The 17,111-nt window shown below is 34.7% G+C and overlaps 1 long non-coding RNA gene across 5 annotated transcripts in view; it reads right to left on the reverse strand.

Moving 5' to 3' along the window:
* The window catches only part of LOC141424506 (uncharacterized), a 690,552-nt gene that overhangs the window by 557,012 nt on the left and 116,429 nt on the right, over positions 1 to 17,111 (reverse strand). Inside the window, exon 1 of one of the 5 annotated variants that reach the window (XR_012449436.1) lies at positions 13,573 to 13,887. The exons of the other annotated variants lie outside the window; for them this stretch is intronic. This is a non-coding gene — a long non-coding RNA (uncharacterized lncRNA). Of the gene's footprint in view, positions 1 to 13,572; positions 13,888 to 17,111 lie in introns of those variants that run through there. 5 annotated transcript variants of the gene reach the window in all.

Genomic DNA, 17,111 nt, shown 5'->3' on the forward strand with positions numbered 1-17,111 from the left:
CTGGAACTGTGAAAAAATTTTATCTAAAATATGCATAATGCTTAGTACCTGACATCCAAAGAGGCTACAATATGGTATCAGAAAGAAGACCTGAAGACTTTGAAGACAATTGCCCACATAACAATAGCATAAGTGATACTGGGTGTATTACTATAAAAGAAATACAATTCACTAGTATATGAATTTAGAAAAGGAAGAGATGGAATCCAGCTGAAAGGCATCTTCTGAGGCCATGGACACATGTGGCCTACTCAACTCTGGGAAATTCTCTTTGTCTCTTTTCAGAGAGCCACAATATCTGAGATTTGGGGTCTTGATTAATTTAAGTGTTAAGTTTTATGAAAGACAGCCATAAGAAAGAAATCCAGCACTGCTATTAATATAACCAATGTCAGAAGAGAGAGAAAGTAGAAAACTAAAGAACTACTCATAAGAAAGAGACAAAGACTAAAATTTTCACTTGATGGATCTATTGCTCAGAAAACACTAAAATGACTGCTGCCTATTAATAAGTCAGTCCTCTCCTCAGCTCTATGCCAACTTATATTATCATACCTTTTGTCTCACTTCTCACCAGTCTCAACATGGCTCAACTGCTCCTGTTAATAGATAACAGATAAGGTAAGATAGAGCCCCCTTACCCTGTGTATTAGCCAGGACTCTTTTATTACAATTTGCACCAAATTCAAATTAGTAACAAAAAAAGTGGTTGGGGGAGGAAGACACTTTATCACATAACTGAAAATTCAGGGCAAGTTCAGGACAGTCTCTGACCCTTGGCTCTAACTTTCCTTCTGGAAGCTTCATTCTCAGGCAGTCCTTGTCTGCTCCAGGGACACACCCTCACAGCCTAGCAACTTGGCAAAAAGAGATCTTTTTTGATCAAGACCCCAGGATTGAGTATGATTGGACTGACAGGTCACAAGCACATGTTTCAATCAATCATTGTGGTCAGAGAAGAATATGCTAATTAGGCAGGCCTAGATGACATGCTTACTCCTGAATGTGAAAAGAGGGACAGCAGTCACATTCAAACCATTGGGACTGTGGTTTCCTATAGCAAAATACATCTTCTGCTATCATAAGAAGGCAGAAAGAGTAGGAAAGAACACGTGTGTCTTCCTTATTCTGCCTGTCATTTCCTAAGTAGAATTCACTTGTTTTTCTCATTTTGCCTCCATGAACAGCTTTTCCCTATGTTGGTCCTCATGTTGCTGTCTCATGAAATTTGTCATCTGATCTGCTCTTTGAAAAAGGTTTATTTATCTTTCAATGATTCCTTATGTGTCTCCTATTTGCTAAGCTCTCATTAATCCCCTAGCCATGTAATTGCTTTATGATTCCATAAAATGCCTCTATTTGACATTTATTTGGTATTTATTCCATTCTACCTTATAGTAAGGTAATTTATATAATAGAGATTTTTTGAGAGCATAAAAGGTGCCATGTCCATCTTGGCTGTTTTAATCCCAAAGCAAATTATCATCAACAATAGATCCATTTGATAAACATTTGCTGAGTTAGAGATGACCTGAATCCTTTCTGTCCCTAACCCCCTTTTCTGTTTTGATAAACTATTTGTTCTAAATCTCTCTTCATATTGAATACATGCTTTTGTTGCTATTGGCTCTGTCAGGTTCTAGGTCTCACAGAATCTACTTGGTCTTCACAATTAAGATGAAGGAATTTAAAAGGTTCCAACCAATTTCATTAAATTAGTTCTGCACTCCTATGTTCAAGCTTCTGCCTTGGTGAATTACATGGCACCCATTTCCTCCAGAGCCAATTCTGTTTATGATGCATAGATCATACAGGGTGGGAGGGGGTGGCATGCATAATAAACATGGAAAAATTTAGAGCCAAAAGCTGTGTGATATCAAATAAATTGCTTAATCTGAGTCTTATTTGTTCATCTGTGAAAGAATTTTTTAAATGCTTAATTGCACTGAGTTTTCACAAGTATAAAATAAACTAGCAAATTTAAGGAGACAAGCAGAACATCTGACACATAAAAGTATTCAACAAATGTTAGCAGTCTGTGCAAAAGGTCAATGGACCAGCTGACTTACTTCTTTCTTCCTCTATAAAATCTCTCCATCAAAGATTTTTGTAGGAATATGATGTGCTCACTCATTGGCCTAAAGTCATATTAGATAATTTTTAAAAATTTAATTGCACAATCCAAAAACATTCTTGAAACCTCAATGGAATAAGATTTATTTTGGAGAACCCAGGCTCAAGTACAATTTTATTCTCTAAACTAACTTAGCCTGTATCTTCCTTCATTATCCTAAACCCTAACTAGCCAAGCCCCCAGAATTATGCAGATGAACCCATTTCTTCCTGTAGCCTCAAAGTGTCCTGTAACTGCTTTTTCTAAGCCATGGATTAATTTCTTGCTGAAATCCATGCTTTTCTCAGTTCATAAACAGAACTACAGGCCAACACAAAATTATATAACTAGGAACTGTATGATTAGGTACAAACAAGGATCTGAGATTCCTCTAAATACCCTTGATATAAATATTAGTGTTATCCTTGAGATAAATATTAAGGAGACACTTAGAGGGTAAAAAAAGTCAGAAAAATCTTTAATTGTTATTCTATTTCTCACAGTAACACATATGAAACACAAAAGGCTACTGTTGTCTATTCTTCCCCAAAAAAACAATGAGGAAGTGCAATAAGGCAAGAGAATGTAACTTCTGAATACTCCCTGATTAAAGCCCTTCTATTTGGAAATCATGTTTTGATTCAAAATAAGAAAATAGAAAGTAATAATAAAATAATGCCATAAGTCCATAATGCATGCACTGGAAAAATGTTTTAACTGTTGAGAATAAATACCCTTGTAAATGAAACAACTGTCCACTTTTTGTTAAAGGGATGGCTATAGGTATGGCTAAAACTCATCTGCATTCAATTCCCTTCCCAGGTAACCCATGTCAGTCTGGGTGGCAGGGCTGTTTGGATTATCAAAGAGATACCACCTTCAGTAGAGGACACAAGGAACATTGGTACTGTATTTGATGAGGGACTAAATGGAGATTGAAAACCTCTGAATGGTAGTAAAGATATCTGCACAACATGTTTACAGGGGAAAATGAAAAGAAGACAAAGTATTAATCCAGAGTGCGTTATGCCAGCTTGCATGTGCTGACTGCTACATTTGCCAATCTCTGGTGGCCTAGAACTTTGCTTTCAGCAGAAAATGCATGTAATAAAGGGACAATCTAGGACCCTTACTTGGTAAGATGCCAGAGCAGAGATCTAAGAAAAATAATAAAAGTAATATCCTTAAGAGTGATACCCTGAAGACATAAACTAAATAAACTCTCCCCACAAAGGAAGACTAAACAGAGCCTTTCTCAAGAGACACATTAAAACATAAGATCATAGGAAAGTTGAAAATATAATAGAAAAATATACCAGCTATGTAGGGAGTCCCCAGTATTCACTAGAAGGCCTCATGGGACTCAGGATATAGCATGCTCATTGCTAAGACTTACTATCATGAGAGATGCAATACGAAATGGGCCAAAAGAAAAGGAACATAGAGTGAGTCTAGTGAAAACTAAGCACAAGTTCTTAAGAGTCCTCTCCCAGCAGAGTCACACCGGATATGCTTAATTTCAACAGCACTATGAAATGAATGTGATAGCACATAGAACTGTTTTCTACCAGAGAAGTTTATTAAAGACTCAGTGCTCTGGACTTAATAGAAGGCTGATTATGGCCAAGCCTCTCCACAGTGATCAATACATTCAGTGAAATTCCAATCAAAATATGTACAATTTTTTTCACTGAATTTGATAATATGACTGTAAAATTTACACAGAATATCAAAATGCCAAGAATATCAAATAAGCTAAAAAGCTAAGCAGAGCCTATACTTTTCAATAGAAGAAGAGAAATTGTTTTACCAGTTACATAGAACAAATTAAACTCTATAGCAATTGAGACTTGGTAATATTGACACAGAGGTAGGCAAATTAACCAATGACAGACCAAAATAGAGTTTGGAAAGAGTCCCAAGCTATAGGGAATTGTGATTTGGGATGGAGTTGACATCTCAGTGTCTTTAAAAGGATGACCACTTTAATAAATGAATGGTGTTGGAATAATTGGTTTTTTACACATGAGAAATTGATACTTCCTACCAAATGGAAAAATATCAATTCAGGGTTGACTAAGTACTTGAATATAGAAGAACAACACTCTAAAATATTTAGAAGAATATATGAGAATGTAAGACCTCAGAATAGAGAAAGAATGCAAAACAAAATAATTCAACAATAAATGGGCTAGGTGCCAGTGGCTCATACCTGTAATCCTAATTACTTGGGAGACAGAAAACAGAAGGATCATGGTTCGAAGCCAGCCCCAGACAAATACTTCATGAAATCCTATCTTGATAAAACTCAACACAAAACAGAGCTGACAGAGTGACTCAAGTGGTACAGTGTCTGCCTAGCAAGCATGATGCTCCAAGTTCAAGCCCCAGTGCTGCAAACAAATAAATAATAAATGTTTAAATAAATAAATAGGAAATACCAGTGACCGAGGAGGAAAATCCCTTTTGAAGCAATTTTCAAAAAGTTTTAAAGTTCCATAGAAAGCTATCAACGGCACATAGGAACTTACGAAAAAAAAGGAAATACAGATGGCCAATGACTAAAATGAAAATAGTAACAGAACTAAATTTAACTAATCGATTAAATTTAACTGATACAATATTATTCAACACTCACTGTGTTGGCAAAAATTAGTAGTTTGACAAAGGCAAATTTTTCTGATATTGTGGATTTATGACTACTTTCATGCTTTTGAAGAGCACAACCATGCTTTTGAAAAATTATGACCTCTGCCTGCCAAACATTTCAATAGTTCCATTTTGACACATGCACATGAACGCTCATAACAGCACTGTTTCTACCCACTACCTGTGTAGGAGCAAGAGTAGACAATGAAAGCAGTGGATAGTGAAAAGTGATGGTATTTGGAGATTTTTTTAAGTAGCAGACTCTCTTCTTACAGGCAACGTTGAAAACTGAGATCAAAGATTAACAGGTTTTAAGCAAAGCAAGTGGATGAATAAGGGCACCATTGATTGATATAGAGAAAGCTAGAGCAAGAGCAAGTTTGGGAATGGGTAGAAATCAAGAATTATGTGAGTGATGGCACATGCCTGTAGTCCTAGCTATTTGAAAGGCTGAGGAGGGGGAGTCACTTAAGCTCAAGAGTTTGAGACTTGCCTGGGCAAGATGGCAAGACCCCATCTCGAAAAGCAAACAAACAAAACAAAACAAAAATCTGCTTAAGAAATTCCACCTGGAGCCACTTATTAGACAATCCTGTGAAGAAGGGGTGGCTCTTGGCAGGGAGGTCAGGACATATTCCACATATCATTGATTTTATAATGTATTTTTTTCCTATTTTAATATCTTTGAAATAGGAGTGCATCTTATAATCAATGTCATCTTACAATGAGAACTGGCAATATTTTTTCATTCATAAGTATATAATATAATGATGGATCAGAATTCAATATCAGAATCGGTGTCTCAGATTTTTTTGAATTAGAGAACATTTGGGAGACATAGCATAAAGAAGGCATTAAAGCCATGAAGCTATGAGCTCACTTAGGAAGCAAGTATAGGCAGAGAGAAAAAGGGAGTGGAGCGTATGCAAAGGATGAGCCCAGGAGACATAGCTCTGGTGCACTTAGAGCCCTGGAAAAGGAGGAGCACCTAGGAATAGGGTGAGGGGAGAATAAGAATGGGGTGCATTCAAGTATGTTGTATTTTATACGTTGTAAGATCTTTTGTAAATTCCACAATGTACCCCTACCTAGCACAACCAGAGGGCTGGCGAACCAGAGGGGAGATCAAAAAAACTAGGAGGAGCCAGTGAGACAGATCTGGAGAACCCAACCCTCTGCTATGTGCATTTGGCTAAGAGTTAAGCATTGTTAGATAAAATTTGTTGAAGAAAAATGTCAAAATCATAATTTTATTTTTGTTGTAAGCACTCCTTAATGGTTTGGGGGTTTTTGTTTTGTTTTGTTTTTTTGTTGTTTTAGGTGGGATTAGGGTTTGAACTCAGGGTCTCATGCTTGCTAGGCAGGTGCTCTACCACTTGAGCCACTCCACAAACCCTGGTTTTTTTTATTGTTGTGTTTTTGGTTTTGTTTTCTTTTAAATGGTGGAAGCTCTTACGGTCTGGCAGTTTGGCTGCTTGATTGACAGCTGTCAGACCTTCCCCCTGCTCCAGGTCTCAGCAGTAGATGCCTGGGAGTGGAACTAGGCAACTGCCCCAGGCAGAGGCCAGATTGGAACCACTCCTGTCATTTTAGTGATTCCCAAGTTATGTAGGACTTAAGTAATATTGTGGCTGTTCTTCAAGATCTGTTGGGAGTGCTGACAACTGCAACTAGAGCCCCACCATTTTCACAGGAACCAAGCAGTTCCTCAGCTCCTGAAGCTATCATCATGGGCAGCAGTGATTGCTTAAAGGACCTGGTGGCTGCTCAAGTATACTCCAATCCAGCTGATCCAGCCAAAATGCCAGAGACTTCAGTACAGCTGCAGGTGCCCTAAAGACTTGTTCTCGTTTGGGGAACTATCCCAAATGTCATGGCCACTGCTCAAACAAATTCTTTGCTTCAGGAGACTCTGCTTCAGTCGCAATTGCTCTGGAAACACTGTGAAGGCTCCATGAGATTTTGCTTGGGCCATGACAGCTTCAGATGACCCTTAAATGACCCCACCCCCAGAGCCCCCACACCTCAGGGCAGCTGTGCTGAATCTAATGGGAAGGAGCACCTCTCCCACCCAGCTACAATGCTATATAAGCAGCACTCTTCTCACTCTCTTTGGAGCTATCCAGTAGACCTTCCTCCTGTGTGTGTATGCATGCGCACACATACCGTGCTGCAGCCCAGCCTGATGAAGCCCCATCAGAGTGTTTTATTGTCTACTGACACCCTAGGCATAGAGTTGCTGACACTAAAGGAGTTGCCCTTTGCCTATTCATGATTTCCATCTGAATAGAGCAAAAGAAACTTCAGCCAATTGGTGACACCAGTGGTGTCCTGAAAATGAAGAATTTATTTCAAAAAAGGAAGGATATGATCTGTCTGTCAAAGGCTGCTGAGAAGATAAAAACAAAACAAAATTTAAAAATCACAAGGAAGATTGAGAAAAATAGGGAGTGATGAGAGGAAGAGAAGAAGAAAGGCAAGGAAGGAAGGGAGGGAGAGGGAGGGAGGGAGGGAAGGAAGGAAGGAAGGAAGGAAGGAAGGAAGGAAGGAAGGAAGGAAGGAAGGAAGGAAGGAAGGAAGGAAGGAAGGAAGGAAGAAAAGGACTAGTTTCCTACTCAGGAGTCATTCAGAAAAATGCCAAGAACAAAAGCCCTTTTCATAGAAGAAAAGGGGGAGAAAAGCAATTAGAGCCACAGTGATGTCTTTAAATCATTTGGTACATTTATGATTTTCTTTTGTTTTGGGTGTTTTTCTTTCTTTTTTTCTTTTTTTTTTTTTGGTTCTTGATTGTTTTGTTTTGTGTTTTCCTATTCTAGCTAGAATAGCAGCTTCCTTAAGGAAGGGATCATTGGTTTGTTTGTTCATTTGTTTCTTTCTTTCTTTTCTTTTTTGAGCCAGGGTTTCATTATGTAGCCCAGATCAGACTAGCCTTGAACTCACAATCCTCCTGTCTGCTTCCTGAGTACTATGTCACCAGGACTGACTATTTTGTTTGTTTCTTTGTTTAGATTCTAAACAGCCTAAGATAGTGTCAGATACTCCATAAATATTTGTTGAATTGAACTGAATTTTTCCAGAACTTTTGCTAGAACAGAGTAGCAACAAATAGAACAGGAAAATGAATTTGATGGTCTTTTAGTTAAAAAATGAGAATTTTGGTAGCATTCTACTACAGAACACAAATTAGCAAATAGATAATATTGTAGGGCAGATTTGAGCTCAAAAAAAGAAAGCTCAAAATAGACTACCAAGCAAGAAAGCAAGCTCAAAATAAGCAAAAAGAAAGAAAGAGGCAACTTGCCTCTCAGAATATCCTAACATAAGAGAAGACTGCTTTTTACAAGGGGTTGTGGATATACTATCACTGGTTCAAACAGATAATAAACTATAAAATAGTATGAGAGAATGCTGAACTTTTAAAGACATGAGAGAATTATTGGACAGAAAGTTAAATTGACTTTCCTGTTAAATTTAAGAAGTTTCTTTTGAGGCATGAAAATTTTAAATCATAGATCTATCTCAATCCTCTCATCTAGGTCGTTCTGAGCTATCTGTTGAAGAACACAAATGTATAAAATTAATGTCAGAACAAAGTATAATTTAAAAGGCAACTGTACAAAAATAATTGCATGCCTTCAATACCGATTTTACTTATTTATGCAATTGCTCTTTCACTAACATATAGTTGAAAGTTATCTTTTTAAAAAATGAATGAAAGGAGGAGTTTGGCCAATTTTCAGAGAACCATATGATTGCATCTCTTTGTAATATCTTCCAACCTTTATTGCATGAGTCCTATGCCCATTTTGAACACAAATCAACTACATTACAAAAAACTTTTGTTACTATTCCAATAATTCATTGAGTAAGTGGCAAAATTCTGGAGGTACACTTCAATACTAATCTATTTAGTCCTGAGTCCAAAGCAATCAGAAAAATTTCAATGAGTTATTGGTTAATAACTCTTAACTTTTACTTAAATATTATTAAATAACATTAATTCTGTAAGACACCATTTAAACAAAATGAAAATTTTCACATTATTAATGTAAAGCACAGTAAAAGTTATTAAATTGTCCTTGAATTCTGAAATATGCCCTGTAACTGTGTGTTGTAGCCAATCTTTTCAGAAATCCTTCTGCCGAATTTCTCTGCAGACTGGCTACAGATCCAGGAATAGGTTAATGAAATGCATGCATGGAATGAAAAAACAAATTGTAAGTGGTAATTCAGCCACTAAACCTTCTCAGGGCTGGGGGGAAATAGGAAAATAAAGCTAATCTTATTTCATTTTACTTAACATACTCAAAATGTCACCTCATAAATCCTATTTTGTTTCCATACAGAATCTGTGTTAGAACTATTGTTTATTAAAAGTTGTGCTGCCATATGGATAACTTAAAAAAAAAACTCCCCCAACCCTGTACTATGTGCAAATATCCAGTAATTTTAAATTCATGGCTTAAAATTTTAATTTAAATTCCCTTCATTTTCTCACATATCAACTTGGTATACTACATAAAGGAACTATGTAAATATCAGGACCTTGAACTTTGGTATGAGAACATTCCTCAAAATATATTTATATGAACCACAAACAATTCAGAAAATTATCTTCCTAAAGTCATGTTTCTAGCTAACAGCATTTTGTTTTTTAGTATTTCTTTGAAAACTCATGGCTTGGATTTTTAGCATACCACTATGAAATTTGAGGCTGCCATCAGAAAATAAATTTGAAACTTCATATGTAAGCTTCTCTATTAAGATATTTGTATCTTGGGATATACTTACAAAATAACATATGTCATCTATAATTGTAAATATACAAATGGCAACATAACGATGCTTAGTGAAAACATATCATATCTAAATAAACAGAAAATGACAAGACGCATAAAGTTATGAAAGATTCTACAACATTTGTGAGTTTTAACATAGCACATGCTTTTTATTTAGAGAAAAATAAGAACTCTTAGGAAAAAACAAAACATTGAACTAATCAATACCAATTCTACAGAAATATAATAGAGGTCTAAATCACTTAAAACATATTATCATTTGAAATAGAGCCAATACATCCTCATATTTGTTTCTTAGAAACATATTCTTTTAACTTCTTAGTGGATTGGTGAGTCAAATTCACGAAGTCCTTGGTGCATGGCCCTTCATTTTTATCTTACATTTTATGAATACGAGAAAAATTTTGATGCTACCATTACTTTTCATCTAGATCACTGCGGGGGGCGGGGTGGTATTCTGTGACCTAATAATGGTAAGGCAGATCTTGCTTCTGCTCCTTGTTTACCAAATCAGATATTATCAACTCTGAAAATGTAAATGATTTTTTAAAAACTATACTAGTACTTTCAAATGTGTCTTTTAATATCTGTGATGTAAAGTGCAAACTTTTTAATATTCACAACTTCTAACAAAAAAAAACCCCACAAGTTATAATAAAAAATATTTTGGTTGTGTCAGATTTCTTGACAACCTTTCATGGAGCGTTTGTGATTCCAATTAGGGAGCTTAAAGAATGTTTTAATGTAGCAACTTTAATGTTAACAGCACTACAACTCCGTGAAAGACAACGGCCATATTCTAAGAAAGAAAATCCCATTCATCTTTACTTTTGTTTCCTGAGTTCTGTGGATTGAACCAAGAGCTTCACGCATACTAGGCAAGTGCTATACTTCTGGAGCTACATCCTCGGCCCTTGTCTTATTGTTGTCTTAAATAATTATTATTCTGCTCAAAGCCTAAGAAGTTTATTTTAAAACATCTGAGGTTAGGTTCACAGATCCTTGGACAGGAGGTTGGGAGGGTAGGGGTGTATTTTAACACAGTCCACATAAATTGCCTTTTTGGAGAGTTAGTTTAAAATTACTCCCACAGTGCTGCTAAGCATCTTCATATTAATAGGCAAATGTATATAATGAAAATAAACTGCCCACAGCAGCAGTTAAAGTACTCTTTAGCTGCTGCACTGCAGCAAATACAGAATTTATATGAAAGAGTATTAGGCTTTCAAAAAACTTTTTTAAAATTTCCACTTGAATTCTAAAGTGAGAGGCCAAACATCACCTACCTCTACATATAAACCAAACTCAAATTCTAATGGAAACTAAAGATCACTTCTACCTGTAAACCATCATTTTAACCTGATCTCTCATTTGTGCAAAGGAAAAAGACTTTTTGAAATGTTGTTTTTTGAAAGCATCATTGCTTATCTGTGTCACGCTAGGTTTGGGGAATAGGGAACTAGTGGCCATAATAAAGAATGAAAAGAAAAAACAAAACAAAACTGGTTGACCTGACTTTCTTAGTCCCTAGTATTTCACTCTTAATTGTTTCAGAAAGAAAAGTTTTTGAAATAAATAACAATCAGACAATTCTGTGCTATTTGTATACATTAAACTTTTTAAACTCAAGCTCTTAAAAAAATCAAAGTTATTACTTCTGCCCTTAAAATTATGACATACTTAATGGGCAACCAAAAACTTTACTTCCTTTAAAATTCTAATAGCTGCCTAGATTTCCTTTTGTTGTTGTTTTAAATAACATTCAAGAAATAAACAAAAGTCTACATTTAAATCACATTATACCTTATAATCAATAAAATCAGCACTACTTTTTCGTAAGTAAAGCCTCTATTTATTTAATAACCAACTTACCAAGAAAATACAGCAGAATGGGCTAAGTACTCTGCTGCAAAGTAATAGTGATGCTGGGATTAACAACTGGTGATTAACAAATCAGTCCAAGGTTTCTTTTGAAGGGTAAATGGTTGGGTTTTTTTGTTGTTGTTGTTTAATGCAGGTAATTGACTGCAGAAATAAACCACAAACTGAAAAATAGGAATTTCTAACACAGCAAGGGGGAAAATGGGATTTAGTTAGATAACCTGGGACCAGGCACTGGCTAGGTAATTGAGGTAATAACTACACTTTTTGTAAGTTTTACTTATCTGTAAAGTGTCCTATCTGTGAAATGGGTCCATGCCCAGCTTTCAGCACGTCTTAAGGTTTAAAAGAGATAGTGTGCTAATGACCTAATAATGGGTAATCAAAAACTTTACTTCCTTTAAAATTCTAATAGCTGCCTAGGTTTCCTTTTGTTGCTGTTTTAAATAACATTCACGAAATAAACAAAAGTCTACATTTAAGTCACATTATACCTTATAATCAATAAAATCAGCACTACCTTAATTCAGAAACTGAGATGAAAGAGAAAATAGATTCAATCCTATTATTCAGGATGAAATATACCCCTGGATGGCCAAAGAGATTTGAACTTCCATTTCTCCCAGTTTTGTCACCTTTTATATTTCATATTTTTATCTTTAGGCTTTATTATATTTTCTAGACACATTCATACACTTTCTATTGATTATTATTCCTAAAAACAAATGAGAAATCAACAACTTCAACTAAGCTACAGAACTGAGTGAAATAGTCCAAATCTAAATGAAACAAATGTTTGGATTTTTAAACCATATTTATTTCTTCATTACTTTAAAATATCTTATAAATTATTAATGATACTTTCAAAATACCTTTATAAGATCTATTTATAAATCCGAAATTATTATTCTTTAACTATGGATATCTTTAACTATGGATATATTCTCCCTTTTAGTTATAATGTATTTAAATATTCTTTATAGAAATACATGAATGCTAAAACTAAAATAATCCAGTTAAAATTGTGTCATATACATGTATACACACACATAGACACACACACGTGCGCACACACACACACACACACATACATTCCTCTGTATAATTTGAGTATGTGAGTATTTCTTTTAGGAAGGCTTCAGCCTTAGGGCATTGCTTTTAAACTCTTTTAAAGATATATCAATAATTAAGTTCTTATGATGTGTCACAAGAGAAATACGAATTTCCATGATCTAAAATGGTCATAACATCTCTAACTTTTAGAAACTTTCTATTACATGTGATATTAAACATTTTTTTAAAAAAACTTATAGGCAATATAATTCTAAACAATTAACAAAATAATTTATACATTATATTTTCTCATTTTGTTATCCAAGCCTTTTATGAAAACACAATTTTGAAAATGTATTCCTCTGTGGCTTATATGTCATATTTCAATGATTTTCTTTCATTTTTAAGAGCTCTATTTTTGCAAAAAGCTTCTTCCAAAACAATTGCTTTAACTAAAATAAGTAACTTATCTATAATAAAAGACTTTTGTGACAAAACCCATTTGAAGTCCTTAATATGTACTGCACAAATTAATACTCCATATATATATATATGTGTGTATATACACACACACATATAAAGTATAGAAAGTAAATGTTATATAATTATTCGTTTGTTCACCACCCTTAATATGAAAACTGCGCACATTTACTAGATGTTGGGTAAAAACATGCCAAAAGAATGTGAATTGCGGTGTTTTCATTAGAAACTGCAAATAAAAATACTGAACTCCAAAATTTTTATTATAGATTGTCTTTAAATGTCTATTTTCTCCCTGAATTCAAAATGATTGACTTGAGCACTATATTAAGTAAAAAATAAAGCAGTTCTCCTGCATGAAAGACTCCTGAATAAAGAGAAAATTATTTTTGGATTTCCCTCTTGATCAGATATGAAATATTCTGAAGCGCCACCTCTATAATTTGATAAAAAGCTTGATATCTCCAAATGAAAATAGGACTCAGCACTTTCATTTTTCTCTTGCTAAAGGAACCTGGGTAAACTGATTTTTTTTAAAAAATGAAAATCTCAGGAATAAAGGTGGCAGTAATGAAGCAAGCTTAAATATGCGCTGACCTTTGAAATGAACTGCAATCCGCGTTGTTTGGCCAAGGATCTGGCTGTGTTACTGTCTCCATCTATTTCTAGCATGAAAGATGTGGGTGTTGGTGCTGTTCTGCTCTCTGGTGGATGTTGACAGCATGGCTGCAAACACAGCAGCACCAAAAGAGACAGCTCCACACCACGGATCAGGAAAATTAACCACACAGCTGTCAGAGACAGAACTGCAAGCACTGTTCTATATTTTTAAAAAACTCAATAGCAAAACAAACTATAAACATGTCTCCATTTTCTAAAAACAGTGTATTTTGTGTTAAGATGAACATTGCTGTTATGAGGAGGATGTGAATTGGCAATATACAAAATTAAGTGAGTTTAAATATCATTAAAAGTCTGTGTAGCTTTTTTAAAGGGTAAACAAACAGAAAAGATTTAAGACTCAAGAATCACATTTTTAAAATTTAATACATAGGGGGATTTTAAATAATTGTCAGTATTCCTGGAGTGACATTTTCTGTTTTTATTATGGTTTTCATGTTTGCTTAGGATAAATTAGTTTATGCAATATTGTAGGATATTTCTGTCTTAAATCATTCTGAGAATTCTGAGAAACCTCAAAATATTGCCTATTACAATTTCCTTCAAAAGTAGACTACCTAAGGGTCAGTTTTATCAGCTTTTACATGGGCTGCCTCTAGAAATCTCATTTTTTAAAAAACAATCAGAAAATATACATGCGACACTTTGAGGAAAAATAAAATTACCACAATTGCAATATTACATTTAAGTGAAGTCTATACTCTCTTTTGCATAATCTATAGGCACTTTCAGGTGAAAATGAAATACCCCACAGGAAAATTTAACATGCATCTCTTTGTTCCAGTTTGGTATAAATGTAGTCATCAATACAACAGGGACTGACTCAGATCTCACATTGTGCTCAGCAACAAGGCATATTAAAAGTAGTTACAGTTAAGGATTTTACAGCCTTAGAAGAGACTGGAATATATGCAAAAAAATTTAAATGACACAAGCCAATAGTCAATCATATATTTGAGCATGCAGTATAGTTGCATTCAGTATGGTAGAATCAAATGCTGATATAGGAATGATCTCTAATAACTGTTTCTCACTGGTACTTTATTTTCATCTGGGTCACGCATTGCAATCACTCAACAGAAAAAAAATATATAGAACTTGAAAATAATATTTCTTATGGTGGGAACATAAAAACCAAATACATTAGAAAGAATGACCTTACAATTAGCTGGTTATGCTAAAGGAAAAATTGTGTATGTGTGTGTGTATTCCAAATCTCTGAGCTGGCAATTTTTAACCTCAATAAAAAGAACTATTTCTATTCAGTAGTAACCAGAGATTTTGATTGAGTTATACCTCCTAGAGGGAAAAATTATGAGAAACCTGGATATAAAATACTGATTCTTTATGGTCTGAGAAACAATGTGTTTGGGGGAATCTAAGGCACAAGCATATTGGAAAGCTATTTATAATATATCCTCTCTTATTCGCAAATTTTGGATTTCTAATGCATATCCCAAAAGCCACATCCTCTAAATGAGTAAATAATATAGGCACGACTTTTTTAAAAAGTGCCTTGTTGTACCAAAGTGCACTGCAGGACATATGGCACGTTTCATTCTGAAATGATGTTTATCCACAGAAATGCCATCAGTGGAAGATGTATTGAAAAGCTGAAGGTCTATTAAGGGAGCATGGGACAGCTGCATACATTCGGTAATCTGTATAAGGCCATGGAAATGGCACAGCAATACCCCATCTGTGGCTTTGGTTTACAGAGCATTGAATAAAAATTCAAGATCAAACTTCTCTTGATAAAGAAAAGAAGAATACTAAAAGAAAGCTGGTATTGATAGGCTCATAAGTAAAGGTCTGTCACTTTTTGCTATCTTTGTAATATAACATATTTTGTGGGATTTCTGTATCTCTAATAAATACTAATATTTACCACAATGCTATTTGAAAAACTGCTTGTGGAGAACTACAATTTGCACTTTTATAATTTAGTTCATTTGTGAATAGGCTTAAAACTCACAGAAGTGCTAGGAAGGGGCAGGGCAGATGTTCAAACTTCCCTATTTGGCCCTGCCAAATCCTCCATTCTGTACCTACAATACCCAGTCTATTCAAAATTCAATGTCTTTTAATAGAGATTACTAATCAAGCTGATTTATGTGGTAGTTTAGGATGTAGGGTCATTCTTTAGTGGTGTTGTTTCTAAAGAAAGTTTAATGCTCACAAAAGCCTCAGATTGACAGCTCAACAAAATGGAAATTCACAGAACAGAAGTATCACATGCTAGCGGACATAGCCTCCCCTCATGCTAACCTGCCAGTTCCCAATTTCAACCTGCAAGGATCTGCCACCGAATTCAAGAGATTAATTCAGTCCCTGCGCCCGTTCACTTCTTTGCCAGTAAGGAGGCCAATTAGTTTCAACTACACTGGTTATTTTACTTCTGCCTTTATTTTTTTTCTAATGGGGGAATTTTCTCCCCATAATTTAGATGATTTTGACCCCCAACTCAGTGCAGGGTACTATGAAATGGCTGTCAGTCACTTTAAACCACAGCCCAATGTGAACCAAAGCTGTGAGGTAAAAAGTTCAGTCATCAGCTATTGAAACTATTCAGATCCCCATTGTGGTGGATTTCATACTGCTCATAGGAAGACACTATTGTTAATAATTATATAAATGATAAGAATTTTAAAATTATATTGCAAATATCTTTTTAAAAATAACATAGTCAACTAATTAGCAAGTCTAGTTTTCTCAATTAATTTGTAGTGTAAGAAAGTCACCAGTTCCAAACTCCCATTATCCTATGCATATCTATTTTGTAAATTTATAGAACATAGCTCAGAAAATTTTTTTCATGAATTAAAGTATGTATCATATTAACATATATTTAATTTTAGCCTATATTCCTAGAAGACAACTTCTCAGGAATTCTAATAAAGTGTAACATTAAAAGAAAAGGTAAAGATACACTTCTGAGATGTTTTTAACTTAACAAATGAAGTATTTCATGGGAATATTATGCCAATAAATCTTAATACCTGAATTCCAAAGAAGAATGTAAAAATGAATGACTGAATAAAGAGTACTTCATCTTTAGTAATAAATGTGTGAATACCTGGATTTTTTTCCAAAAGTAAAAAAAAATGGAGTAATATCTTAATTCCTCATTATCATTTATTTCTAAAAAGGAGCTAACAAAGCCTGTTTTAATAGTAAAAAGAGGAACAAAGAGACTGAGGCAAGGCATCTGAGAGAAGGAATTGTGTATGATGAAGGAAAGGAAGACAGATCATACATGAGATGGAGAAATTCATGCTAAATGATTCTGTTGAAATTTCCTTCGTAAATAGAGTATCAACCATGTCCCCACATACTTCACTTGGCAAAAAGCTAATGTGACTTATATAGCTAAAATAAACAAGGAGCCTCAGAAACAACATTGTGACAATTGTAGATAAAATTTAAGACATAGTTAAGACACAGTAGTTGGATAA

The sequence above is a fragment of the Castor canadensis genome, chromosome 1 (genome assembly GCF_047511655.1).
Source record: "Castor canadensis chromosome 1, mCasCan1.hap1v2, whole genome shotgun sequence".
In the NCBI taxonomy this organism is placed as follows: domain Eukaryota; kingdom Metazoa; phylum Chordata; class Mammalia; order Rodentia; family Castoridae; genus Castor; species Castor canadensis.